Consider the following 12,188-nt stretch of genomic DNA (forward strand, 5'->3'; position numbering starts at 1 on the left):
TGTGGGCGCCTGCGGTGCGGGCGGGCTCTGTCTGCTCAGCAGGGCGTTAAATGCGTGGCATCGCTGCCTTTGGGAATCCAGCTTTGGGAAACCCCCAGTGAAAACGGGCTGATCTGGAGAGCAGATCCCACAGACACAGCCTCAGACCCACAGGCGGCTCCAAGGCGTGTGACAACAAGGAAGTTTTCTGGGATTTACCTCAGAAATATTTGACCTGTCTGAGGACTTCCCACGGTATGTTGAGGGCCAAGAGTTTTTGGCCCCAAAGCCAAACCCTAAAGGTAGATAATCGAATTTTCTGTATTCCCATGTAAAGAAACCACCCTACACAATGGAGAAATTTTTTAAAAGTGGAGTTTTTTGACACAGTCCCATCTCCAAAATAATGCATTTTCAAGACTTTAAAGGGAAGTTGTAGAGCAAAGGGCAGATTTCTGTTAGGTCAAGTTTCTTGCAAGCTGTATATGTTGTACAGCACTGAATTTGGTTTCCTGTGTTGTTTCATACTGTTATTGTTTTGATTTTTATTACCTGCATAGTCCTAACACTCTAAAATCCCAATGTAGAAGAATCCCACTGTGCTGGGGTTTTTACAGACAGTGCACAAAACTCAGCTCTACCTGCTGAGTTTGCTTTCTAAGAACAGACTAGGAGGAGAACACGGTCTGCCTGAGAAGCCATCACGTAAGACATGTGGTCTGTGACCAGGGGAATTCACCATGCAGAATTTTCATAGATATTTTGACAAGCTTCCAGAGATGTACACATCCTTATCATAACTGTACATAAGTGTAATAAAATCTGGAACTAATAGTACATAAATCTTTCCACTCAAGTCATAAATAAGATGTTCTAGAGCTGAAGTATTGTAATAAAGGCTGTATTCATAGGTTGATTATTCTTTTTTTTCCCCCTGTCCTCATGGGAGCTGTGTTCAACTCCTCAGCTGATGTACTCCTAATCTCTGATTGTGAATTCATTACCATAAAATATACTGCATGTACTTTAAGCATGAAATAGAAATTTAATACCATGCTCTTTTTAGATCCCCATTTCAGGTTGTTTATACAAAAAGGAAGAAAAAAAAAGTGGTTGATCCTTCAGTTTTTCTTTAAGGAAAATTGACAAGCTGCTTTGAAGACTTGCTTTGAGGCTGAGTTATTAGTTTTGCTGTGGTTTTAAGGAAAAGGTGAAGACAGAAGATGAAATTAGATCAGCAACAGGCTAGAAGTCCTTTCCCAGAGCACCTGGAGAGGTTAAATAAACTGCATATGGCCCACATTGAATTTACACATTGTTAAGACTTCTGGGAGCCAGGGGGAAAAGTAGGTAGACTGCTAACTTGCCATCTTAAGCAAAAAGCAGCTGGGGAAGTGATTATTACAGTCTGAGATAGGCATAATATATAATGAGATATTCATCAAGCTTACAAAATACAGTTCCTTAATTTGACTAAAATCTCCATGAGTCTAATTAGGGTCCTGCATGCAAGATCCTGAAAGCTACCCATGCAAGGTAATTTTTTGTTTGTTTTATTTACAGTCAGGAATTTAGGTTTGGGGGGGTTTTTTTAGATGAAGGAGAGGGTTGCGTTTGTTTGGGGTTTTTGCTAAACTGCAAATGCCTGCTCCCTATGGGCTTGCAACAACATCAGAGTTTGCTGATGTCCTGAAATAAATGGCAATCGTGGTATGCTTTCACCCAAGCATTCAGGGTATCAGGGATGGTTCACTGAAGTACCAATGGATGCTATAGGCTGACAATGTGCTTTTGTTTGTAACAAACTCTGAAGCCACAATCCTCGCCCTTCTAGTGTTAATCCAAAATCTTGGCTTGCTTTCAGGCTATAGAATTAACTGGGAAAAGTTGGAACTGCTTGAGATCTCCCAGCTGCCTTGCACAACAGCTTTTCTTCCAGTACACCTCCTGAAGGCAGTCAGAAGCAATTAAATGTTTGAGGGATGAAATACTAAAGAATTTTGAAAAACTTGCAGAGATGAATTTAAAAACCACTGTCCTTTAATTGGCCAAATATAACAGGTGGTAGCATGTGATTTATATGTTTCTCCTGGGAAAAATTAACAAAGTCACATTTTACTTAGATATTTTTATATGGTTTGAGTAGCTTAGTTCTTTCCATATTGTGCTCTGGGCATGATTCTTCTACACTGTTTTCCAGAAAATATAGACTCTGTACTGCTAAGAGTAGTCGCTGAACCTGCAGAGATTTTACTGTTTTGTTGTCATGCCTTGAGCCCTTCACTGATCCCACTAAACCTGTAGTATCAGCCCATGGAAAGGCCAAAAAAGCATTAAAACAGATTCTCACACTAAAATCCTGCATCCCATCTACACAAGGAAGTCTAAACTGTTCAGGCTGATAGATTGCAACTGACACCCCACAAAACCTCATTGAGGGTCATTTCTCCTTAGGATAGATTCATTCCCAGTGGGTATGGCAAGAACAGGTTGAAGAGAATACCTCTCTTCTGGATTGTGTCCTGTAAGTATCACCTTTATAAATATAGTTACACCTGAAACATGTATTGATCTTTGGTTTATAAATACATGGGATGTATGCAGCTCTAAGAATGTCACAAGTCTGACCTCTCTCTGCTCTATTGACAGAAAATGTATTTTTGACTTTTGTAGATACTTCTGAAACCTATTATGAAGAGTAGGAGTGCAAGGTCTTGGCATGCAAGCTCATAGTTTTGTGCTGTGTGGCCAGGTTAGCCTTTAAGTATGCATGTCTGACAAGAGGTTATGTAAATGAGCATATTTTTGTGTTGAACTCAAGGCAATGGATGGGAGGCAGTAAACAGACATGTGGTAGCTCATGTGATATCTGAATTGCATCTGAATACTTGCTGAGAAGCAGCCCAACATAAAGACGGCTGTGTGGATGGTATGTGGAGAGGAGAAGGCCAGTAAAGCTCATTGAACATGAAGATGTGTTGCGCTTGATGCCACATCAACACATAGCCAGGTACAGCCACTGCCCAAAAAGGTTTCACACTGAAGAGACACATCAGAAATAAGGAGTCAAATAATGCAGCCAAATGCAAAATCCTACATCTATGGACAGAGAATGTAGGTCACACTTAAAAGGTGGAGATCATTTCCATCATGCAGTGACATGAAAAGGGGATTGGGATAATGACAGCAACACAAGTAATTCTGGACTCCCAAATAGAGAATGTCTCTTAAAATGGCAAGTATGATTATTGGCTGTGTGAGGAGTAGGAAGATAGGGAGACAACTCCGGGGTTACTGAGCCTCAACTTCACAGAGTGTGTGGAAAAAATAGAAACAGCATTTAGGACAGAGCTACCAGAATGAGTTGAGGACTTGGAAAGATCTTTTGATCAGTGGGAGAAGCGAGAGTGATGTTTTGTTGCCAGTGTAACAGAACGACAGATGAGATGCCCACAACTACTATTTGTGGCTTTAACTCTACTAATAGACTTCTTATGGACACAACTCTCTGGATGCCCAATCTGGTGCATTTTATATGGTTACATGGTTCTGAATCCTTTTTGGACAGTGCTGGAGCAGATTAGGATATGTACTCTTGCATAAGACTTCTTACATCTCATTTTTAAGATTGATAAGATGCCAATACCTGAGCTTTGCAGGGAGGTTATATCTGAATTTAGCTTTGAAGTTTCAACCCTTCTCAACTGTATATGAAAAGAATATTAATTCTGATGGTCTAGTTTCTTACACAAAATCAGTGGTAGCTAGCACTTTGATAGCTTCTCGAAAGAGGTGCTTAAAAAAATAATTCTTGAAAGTCAAAGCTTTCTATTGTGTTTCCAGATAGGAAAATAGATGAAAGCTAAGGAGATATGCCAAGTAATTCCGAAATCAACTTTAAAGCACACGATCATGTCTTGGCAATCTGAAAGCAGTGTGTGGAGAAGAGAAAAGGGTTGGCAGAGGAATGAAGAAAAGAAGTATTCTACAAAAAAAGAAATGGCATGTCTTGGCAGAGAGACAATGTTTGCTAACCTGTTGAAGGGTTCAGTCGTAAAAGAACTGTGTTCATGAGAACTGAAATAGAGCAGAAACCATTTACCACTTGATGTTTTAAAGCAAACTGCCAAATAAAATTCTGAAAGGTTTCACTTTGCAGATCAACTCGACCTTATCATGTGATAACATAGCAGGAAAATCTGTGCTCTCACTAGGTTCTTTAATAATGCATCTGAGAAGACAAGTCACATTCTGCTCTCAGTTACAGTGGAGTAAGTCGTAATATATCTCTTGAATTCATATTTATTTTGGCATAGGTGAGAAAATGTGGTAGTCCAAAAGGTGCAGAAGGAACAAAATCAGTCACTTGGGTGATAAATCACAAACATAGACCAGGAGTCGGATGTTGAGCAGGGCAAGTATTAGTCTGTGGTGGCTGCAGTTGAATTTAAAAGGGCAGGAGATACTATTAAGCTGGTCTTGCACACCAAAATCCTCAGTGTTTGATTTTTCAGACTCCTCTTTATGTGACTTTCTAGATCATCTTTTATAAAAACATTTTGCATGCAATGAGATAAGCTCAAGAGAAAAGTGGAATCATGGGGAAAACAACCTGAAGCACCTGAAAGGAAGTATGGGGAAGGTGAGTCTCCAGTAGCTTGGAGAAGACCCTGCTTTGTGGGTGACTGGTTGTGGCTATCTTGTGCAGACGGTCCCTGGCACCACAGTCAGGCAGTGCTCCTTCTCTTTTGCAGCACCATCAGAAGTGCCAAAAACATAACTAATCACTTCTGATACGTTGTTAAAAATTATTATTTAGACTGAGGTTTTACTAATCAATCAGGGAGCAGCTGAACTTTACTCACCCAGACAGAAGCCCTCTAACCCTTATCCAGTGCCAGATAACCCAGCTCATTGCTCACCAAGTGGATGTGCAGGCAGCCACTGAAGCTGTGTTTGGACACGCAGGGGTTCTGTCCAGCTTGCAAGATGCCTGTGTTTGTACTTAGCAATTAACTTTGCTGTTATCTGTGTGCGGCGTGACGGCTTGGCTGCGTGTGCTGCACGGGAGGGCTCTGCCGTGAGCACAGCCGAGGACGTCAGCACCATCTACACAGCCAGGCTGTCTCATATGGATTGGGCTTGGGATGCAAGGTGTTTCTGCAGTGACTCACGTTTTCTGAGTAGCAGCTCTTGTTACACAAAGATAGGAGAAGGGTTAACGCAAGCCCTTTTCAGTCCCCCTTCTTTCCCCCCTTGCCAAACACACACGCTCTCAGCAAAATCTCTAAATCATGCTCTCTTCCCGGAGCTCCAAGACTGTGAGCTACACATAGGACCTCTGTAGCTGCACAGTGCCACACTATTCTGAACGAGATGCTGAAGGCACTTGAGTTTCTTTTACTCTCTCCCCTCCCCTCCGCCCCAGATTTAACCTAGTTTTTATGGCATGAACAGCCCCAAAGAAAGTCGGAGAGAAAAGAGATGAAGGCCAGAGAGCAGAGGAGGACCAATGAAAGAAGCAGTAACCATTCTGTCATTCCTTTGGAGAGCAACACTAGACACCTTTAAATGCAGAGAGTGTCCTCTGCCTTTTTGCCAAAGCCCTTTTATCTGTGTGAATAAAAAGGGAGGCAGGTCAGCCTAGTTTCTGTTGCCAAATAAAAGCATGAATAAATTAGGCTATTCTTAGTAGGCAAGTGAAAGGGAGGGGGGGGGAAAGTCAGTATCTATTTCTAAAGCAATTTCATATTCTGCCCCAACTGTTTGCACATGATAGAAAGGGGCTGGAGCTGCCTACTATTATGATTAGTACTATTGTTATCGCTGAAGGGCCTCATTGTTCTAGAAGATGTTAGGTTTGCACGATTCACAATCCGTCTCTATTCATCCAGGAAAGGTTAGGAGAGAGGATCTGATATTCTGCAAAGGGTTTTTTCCCCCCTCCCTCCCCTTCTCCTTTACTGGCTTAAGGCAGAAAGCAGGCAGAAGGTCTCCTATTAACTAGAATTAGGAAACAGGGATCTAGGTGCCTGGGAACAGCCGCTCCATAGCTCTAATCCCAGTGAGGACCTTAATTGTATCTGGTTTAACAGTTATTCATGCTATTTTACTGCAGGCAGGCACGGTGATTAGGGACATTGGTTGGAAAAATCTGTTCATTAGCCTAATAAAGGCTGCCTAAGCCTGCTTGTTCAGCCACTAATAATCCAACTATTAGTGCCATGCTAGATGCCTTGGTATTAATATGTGTAGTTTACTAGTGTCACAACAGCAATATGGGTCAGTTTAGTGGCTCCTTGGTTTCACAGTCAGGCACCCTGTGCTGGTGCAGGAAAGAGAAAATGAATGAGTGAATGAGTAACAAAAAAAATCACACCATATAGCGAACCCCCAAAATGTTCTTTCCTACAACTCGGAGGCCGCCCAGGAGCCTTAGGAACAAGGTTGTTTGAGGACAAGAAAATCAGCCCTTTCCAGTGATGGATGTTCTTGAAAAGCAGTTTATTTTTTCATAGGTGGTTCACTCGTTTTCTTCACAGAAGCGCTTTGGCTGTCTATCAAATATTAACAGAGAGTGATTGTTGGGGGAGAGGGGCGTTCGCTGTCCTCCCAGCACCAGCAGTGCATGGGCAGTCACACCTCCCAGCCTGTGCTGAGACCAACACCCAGCCTGCCCATGGCCAGCTTGTCTTTGAAGGAAGAGAAAAGGAGGTGTAATTGTATTTTTCTCTGCTTCCTTGATTTCCCTCAGATGACCTAAACTTTTCCTTTCCTGATAGAAGGAGGTAAAAATACTGCTCACACTTTAGGGATTCATCTGCCCTAAGCATAATCCTTGTGTTGCTAATTAGAGTGTCAGTGGTTCCTTTGGTAATAAAACCCTATCATTCATCTTTCTCTTTTATTTAGGGGAATTATTTGTTTCATTTTTCACTGGAAGTTGAAAATTATCTTAATATAATATTATAAGTGAATTGGTGCTAGGGATCTTTCTATAGAAGTTATTTTCAAATATTTTAATGAGAGATTAGAGCATTAGCAGCTGGATTATTGCTTTTTCCTTCTGTAGCTGGTCTTTCACCTGCATGTTTTCAATGGCTCTTCCTGTGAGACATTATATGTCCAAGTTTGTCTTGACTTTGAACCAAACTAGACTCCTAACCACAAAGCATATGAAATTAAGTATAAACACACACTGTGTATGTCTGTTAACAGCACTGACATCTGTGGTGAAATGAGAAAAAATAAAACAGACAGGTAGGTGACCTGTCACTACTTACAACTACCCACCTAATTTCAGAGGGTACAGATTCTACTATCCCTGATGAATACCCCTTAAAAAACAAACAGCAAAATTTCCCGTCCTTATGGAGAAAAATCAAGCTTCTTCTTCTTCACTGAGCCTCACCTGTTCTCTTTAAAATCCAGAAAAAGACTAACCCAAAGTGCAAGAGCCAAAATGTGTCCTTGCTGAGTTGTCTATGTGAAAATGATATGACATGATTATAAAAAAGTTGTATATTGCTCAGTATCTTTGGGACAGGTAGATATCATAACACATCTTTTTCAATTAATGACTTTATTTTCTTCTTTATTTTAATTGCAATTAAAATACACACCTATTTTAATGATTTTCTATTATTAAAATAGGCGTGTATTTTAATTGCAATTGATATATACTCACTTATAAAAGGTATTATTTTAATCTATTTGATTGGTGTCTCATGGGTTTCATGTCAATGGTGTCTATTATTTTTTGATAATACTGCATTTCAATGGTTTGTTTAGTGACCTTAAGAGAGAATATACCAGGTGAGCATCTTCACTGCTGCCTCCATATACAAATGTCTATATCTGGGATGCTGGTGGTGCACTAAGCGGTGCTGCACATTTCATGAACTTCAGTAAAGTGAAAAAGTGTATTTTTCATGCTCCCATGATCATCAGCTTCCTGTGCTCCAAAACTCTGCTTCCAGAACTACTGGTGCTGAAGCCATGTAGATCCAGACAGGAGTGAGAGATGTGCTTTTCCTTGCCTGCAATATGTTGGCTTGGAAAACAGGTGAAAAATAATCACCATTGGAAAATAATAGTGAGAGGCCTTGTGACTGATATTTTCTAATGTTTAAGGTTGGAATTATGTTTTCTCTAAAAGCTGGAGTATTTCTAGGACTTCGCTGAGAAACATCCCATGTTCTCATATTTCAGACATGACACGTTGTATTTTTTAAGTAATTGTAATAGTTTGGGAAATACTATTAAAATCAATTCCTCCTCCCTACAGAATTAATCACAGGTGGTTGTTTAATACATGGAAATCTTCAGGACTAGAAATAGATGTCTTTGTGTGATTTCTGCTGTGTCTCGCTGCCTGATGAGAAAAGCTTAATGTTGTAATACATTATAAGATTTTTTTTCTATATATGACTTAGTTAGAAGTAATCAGATTGATTTCATATGACTGAAGAGAAAGTCTGTTGAAGAGACTGTTACTGAGCATGAGGTACCTTTGAAAGGTCCTGTATGTTGGCTGCTACCACATTGCATTATTATAATTTTATTAGTACCATGTTTTCTTTTGCTTTTTGACATTCAGCTCTATAACTCTGTCAGCCTTACTTTTGATTTTATTTTACTTTTAAATCAACAATGATGGACATAGCAATATGTTATAAATATTAAACTTTTGTGGGAGTCTAGCAATAAGACTGATCACAGCTTTAAATAATATTAACAAGAACTGTTGCTACAGATGCTGCTGTGTTGGAGTAGTTCTATAATAAGGGCAGAAGAGGCAACTCTCTTGTACTCTGTTCCCAACACTGATGATGCTTTGAGAAAAGTTTAGCAAGAAAAATGAACTTTACATGACTAGTCTTCCAAATCTGTAAAATTATTATAATTGCACTTCCAGTCTCCAGAGGATCTCATAAGATGGAAATATCTTGGGACTTCTGAATGAAGAGCTCAGGAAAAAAACCCTTTTTTATTGACTGCTTGCCTTAAAAAAACCCAGGATCTTTATTTCAGGAACTAATTGCTTTGTTTACTGCTTTGCTTATCTTGTAGGCTCTATCTGAGATATAGTGTTGCAACTGCTTTTTAGCAAAGTGAAAAAAGAATTGCTCTGCTAATGCATTCAGGGGAATTAAAGTGAATAACTTTTTCTGCTGGGTTGTTGCTAGACTTTGCAATAAAAACTGTATACTCTTCAATGATTTTAAGTGGTCAGTGAAATGATTTTGCCATTTGCATATTGAAATCTAGCAGTGCATTATCCCTTCTCACTATACCTTATTCTATTTGAAGCCTGCACCTAGAGGGATGAAGGATGAGAGTAATTGCCTAAATTTTGGAGTAGATGTCTCAGTTATGTAGATCAGATCTCTGTATGGACTGTGACAATGCAAGAGGATGACACTTAGGTCACTCTAATTTCTCAGCATAAAAGCTCAACACTGACTGGCAAAGTTGAGGTACTCATAGTGTTTACGTTATAAATACTGAAATCGTGGTATTCAAATTCCAAAGCAAGGAAATCACATGCAGGACCAGTTGTCAACTGACGGCTGAAAAACCTAAAGAGCTAAGCAATAATCTTTCAGTTGTATTGCATGCATGGACATCAGCTGTTACTTCATTAGATGGCATTCATTTTGTTTCACTAGCAATGGATACTTTCATCAAAAGCTCAATGGAAACTTCTAATTCATGTTACCAAGAGTTCCTGTAAAGATAATTCAGTCTAGACTTTGGTGCAGTTTTAATTGGATTCTGTGGATTTTAGATAAGCCTATGGCTGGAAGCCTAATTCTAAGAACCCTTAAGGAGCAGGAAATGGTAACTTTTATTTCAACACCTGCTAAAGAATGGCCATGGAAATGTCGGAAATTCCACAGGCATTTGGCTGGGAAAAAACCCAAAGAAATCCAGTTGTGGCCTTGTTTGGTGGTGTTTCTGAATATTTGGCCGTCCACATGAGGGTTTTCTGAGACATCTCTTGTCCACCTCATTGCTTGCTTTGCCTTAGTGCTGACTTCAAATTCACATATTGAGGTGAAAACAGAGATCAAAGACGTTCGTGGTAACTTATTCTGTAACCTTATTCAGGCTCTAGTAGACCCCCTGCAGGGAGGGGATGGCACTTATTCTACCTGCTGGTAGCAGGTTGACTGCTATTTCTTAGCCACTTTCACCATAGATGAAACTTTCTAGGTTTTCCACACACTACCAGTATTTATCCCCTCCAATATATAAGGACACAGGTTTCCAGAGTGGAGAATGTATTTTGCAGCAGCCTGCTGAAAAAGCAGATGAACAGTGAGTTACTGTGAGGGACTCTGCTATCTGATGGTAAGAATGCTGGATGGGGATCCATGAGATTTGTCATCTCTTCCCTGCTCTGCCTTGTGCCTGTTGAATGACCTTCAGCAAGTCACTGTCTCTCTTTTTTCTCAGCTATCATTTTACCTGCTAACATGTGATAATGAAACACTCTTTTTTTATGAACTGCTAGGTGCTGATGAATAGCACTGATGAAAAGTACTGTACAAAAGCTAAGTGGTATTGAATATGTGATTGCACTTGGCTTCATTGAATTATGAATGATAATACAGACACTGACCAGCAAGAAGTTTTAATCGTTCAGTAGATATTATACAATTACCAAATTTTCTGTTTGTCTACCTTTATGAGTCTCAAAAATAATGCTTCATAGATTACACTGATTTTGCTTTCTGCTGTAATCTCACAGAGAAGCTAAAATCTTGGGATCTGTTGGCATTTATTTTGTTTGCTGACCTTGGGAGGGAATGGAGCTCAAGATGCCTATTTGTATTAGCTAATTTAAGACTAGTTAAACATAGTGGGCTGAGGAGTGTGGAAGACTTGTATTCAGTGCAATTTATTGTGCTTGTGCAAACATAAGACATAGAGTTTCCTCCAGCTGTGACCCATCTGTTGTCCTGAGTTAGTGGGAGCCCAGTGCTGTACCTACAGACTGCAGGAAGCAGAGGTGGCTGAGGTGCTGTGTGGAACACCCCTGCTTTGGAATGGTAGGCAGATTTAATACACCCTTCTGCTTCTGCATGGTGAAGCCTGCTAGACACAAGTGACAGGGAGGTGGCTTATATGATTTGCCAGAGATCTGTGCTGAAATACAGGTAGCAAAGATTTAGGGAAATATTTTAAGTCTCTTAGCAGACCAAGAAGCCCAAGAAAACAGGCCAAGGATCCATCATGCCACTAAACAAAAACTTTGCTACTAACCTCAAGGCATTTTGTTTTTAAAAAGCTTTGTCCTGATGCAGTGCTTTTCTGGCTTCTAACTTAATTTCATCCTGAGGTTCTCAGCTGGGGTTACATTGAGGCTCTTGTTTCTCCTAGCACTTTCTGAAGGATTGGTAAATTCAGCCCTAATATACCAAGTACCTGTTAGTGTTTCTCAATGCTAACATATATATTTTCAGTAGTAAAGAACTTGGTTATTTCATTTGTGGGATTTTTTCAGAAACACAGCAAACAAAAAGCTTCATGTGTACTTCTTTGGTGTAAAATTTGCACTGTTATTTTTACTTGCTGAATTATGGTGTTAATATCACAATTCAATTTTGTTAAAAACCAGTATTTATAGGTCTGTATTTCTTTGGAGTTGATACCTTGAACTCTCAGATCCTACCTCTTGACTGGGTGGTCAGCAGCATAACTTAAATTGATAGCTTTTGGACAGGATACATGGACAAATGATCAGAGTATCCCTCCAAAAAGTCCAATAGTTTTGAAAGTCATAAACTTGACTAAAAAAAAGATATATTCAGAAGCTTGAGTCAAAAGGAAGTGACCAGAGTCCATCTGTTCTCAGTGGCAGGTAATCATCTATCATTCACATGTTTTAATATCAACTTTCCATCTTAGACATTGAGGTTGTCCTAGGGGATCTGTATTTTAGTGTTTCTGTCATAGAAAAGATGAACTTGCTTCCATAATTATGCAATCTGCTGCAGGAACTGAAGAGAGACATTTGATATAATAAAAATAGCCAACCAATAAAATATGAGGCTCTGTTAATGTTGGCTCAACCATCAGAAACAGAAAATTCCATAAATCATGCTCCTCTGTCTGTATGCTTGAAAGGTGTGGTTTAAAGATACTTCCTACCTATGGGTAAATGATGAAAATTACCAGGATAAAGGACTGTCTCATTTCCT

Source organism: Passer montanus, unplaced genomic scaffold (assembly GCF_014805655.1).
Source record: "Passer montanus isolate IOZ18808 unplaced genomic scaffold, ASM1480565v1 scaffold1, whole genome shotgun sequence".
NCBI classification, from domain to species: Eukaryota; Metazoa; Chordata; class Aves; order Passeriformes; family Passeridae; genus Passer; species Passer montanus.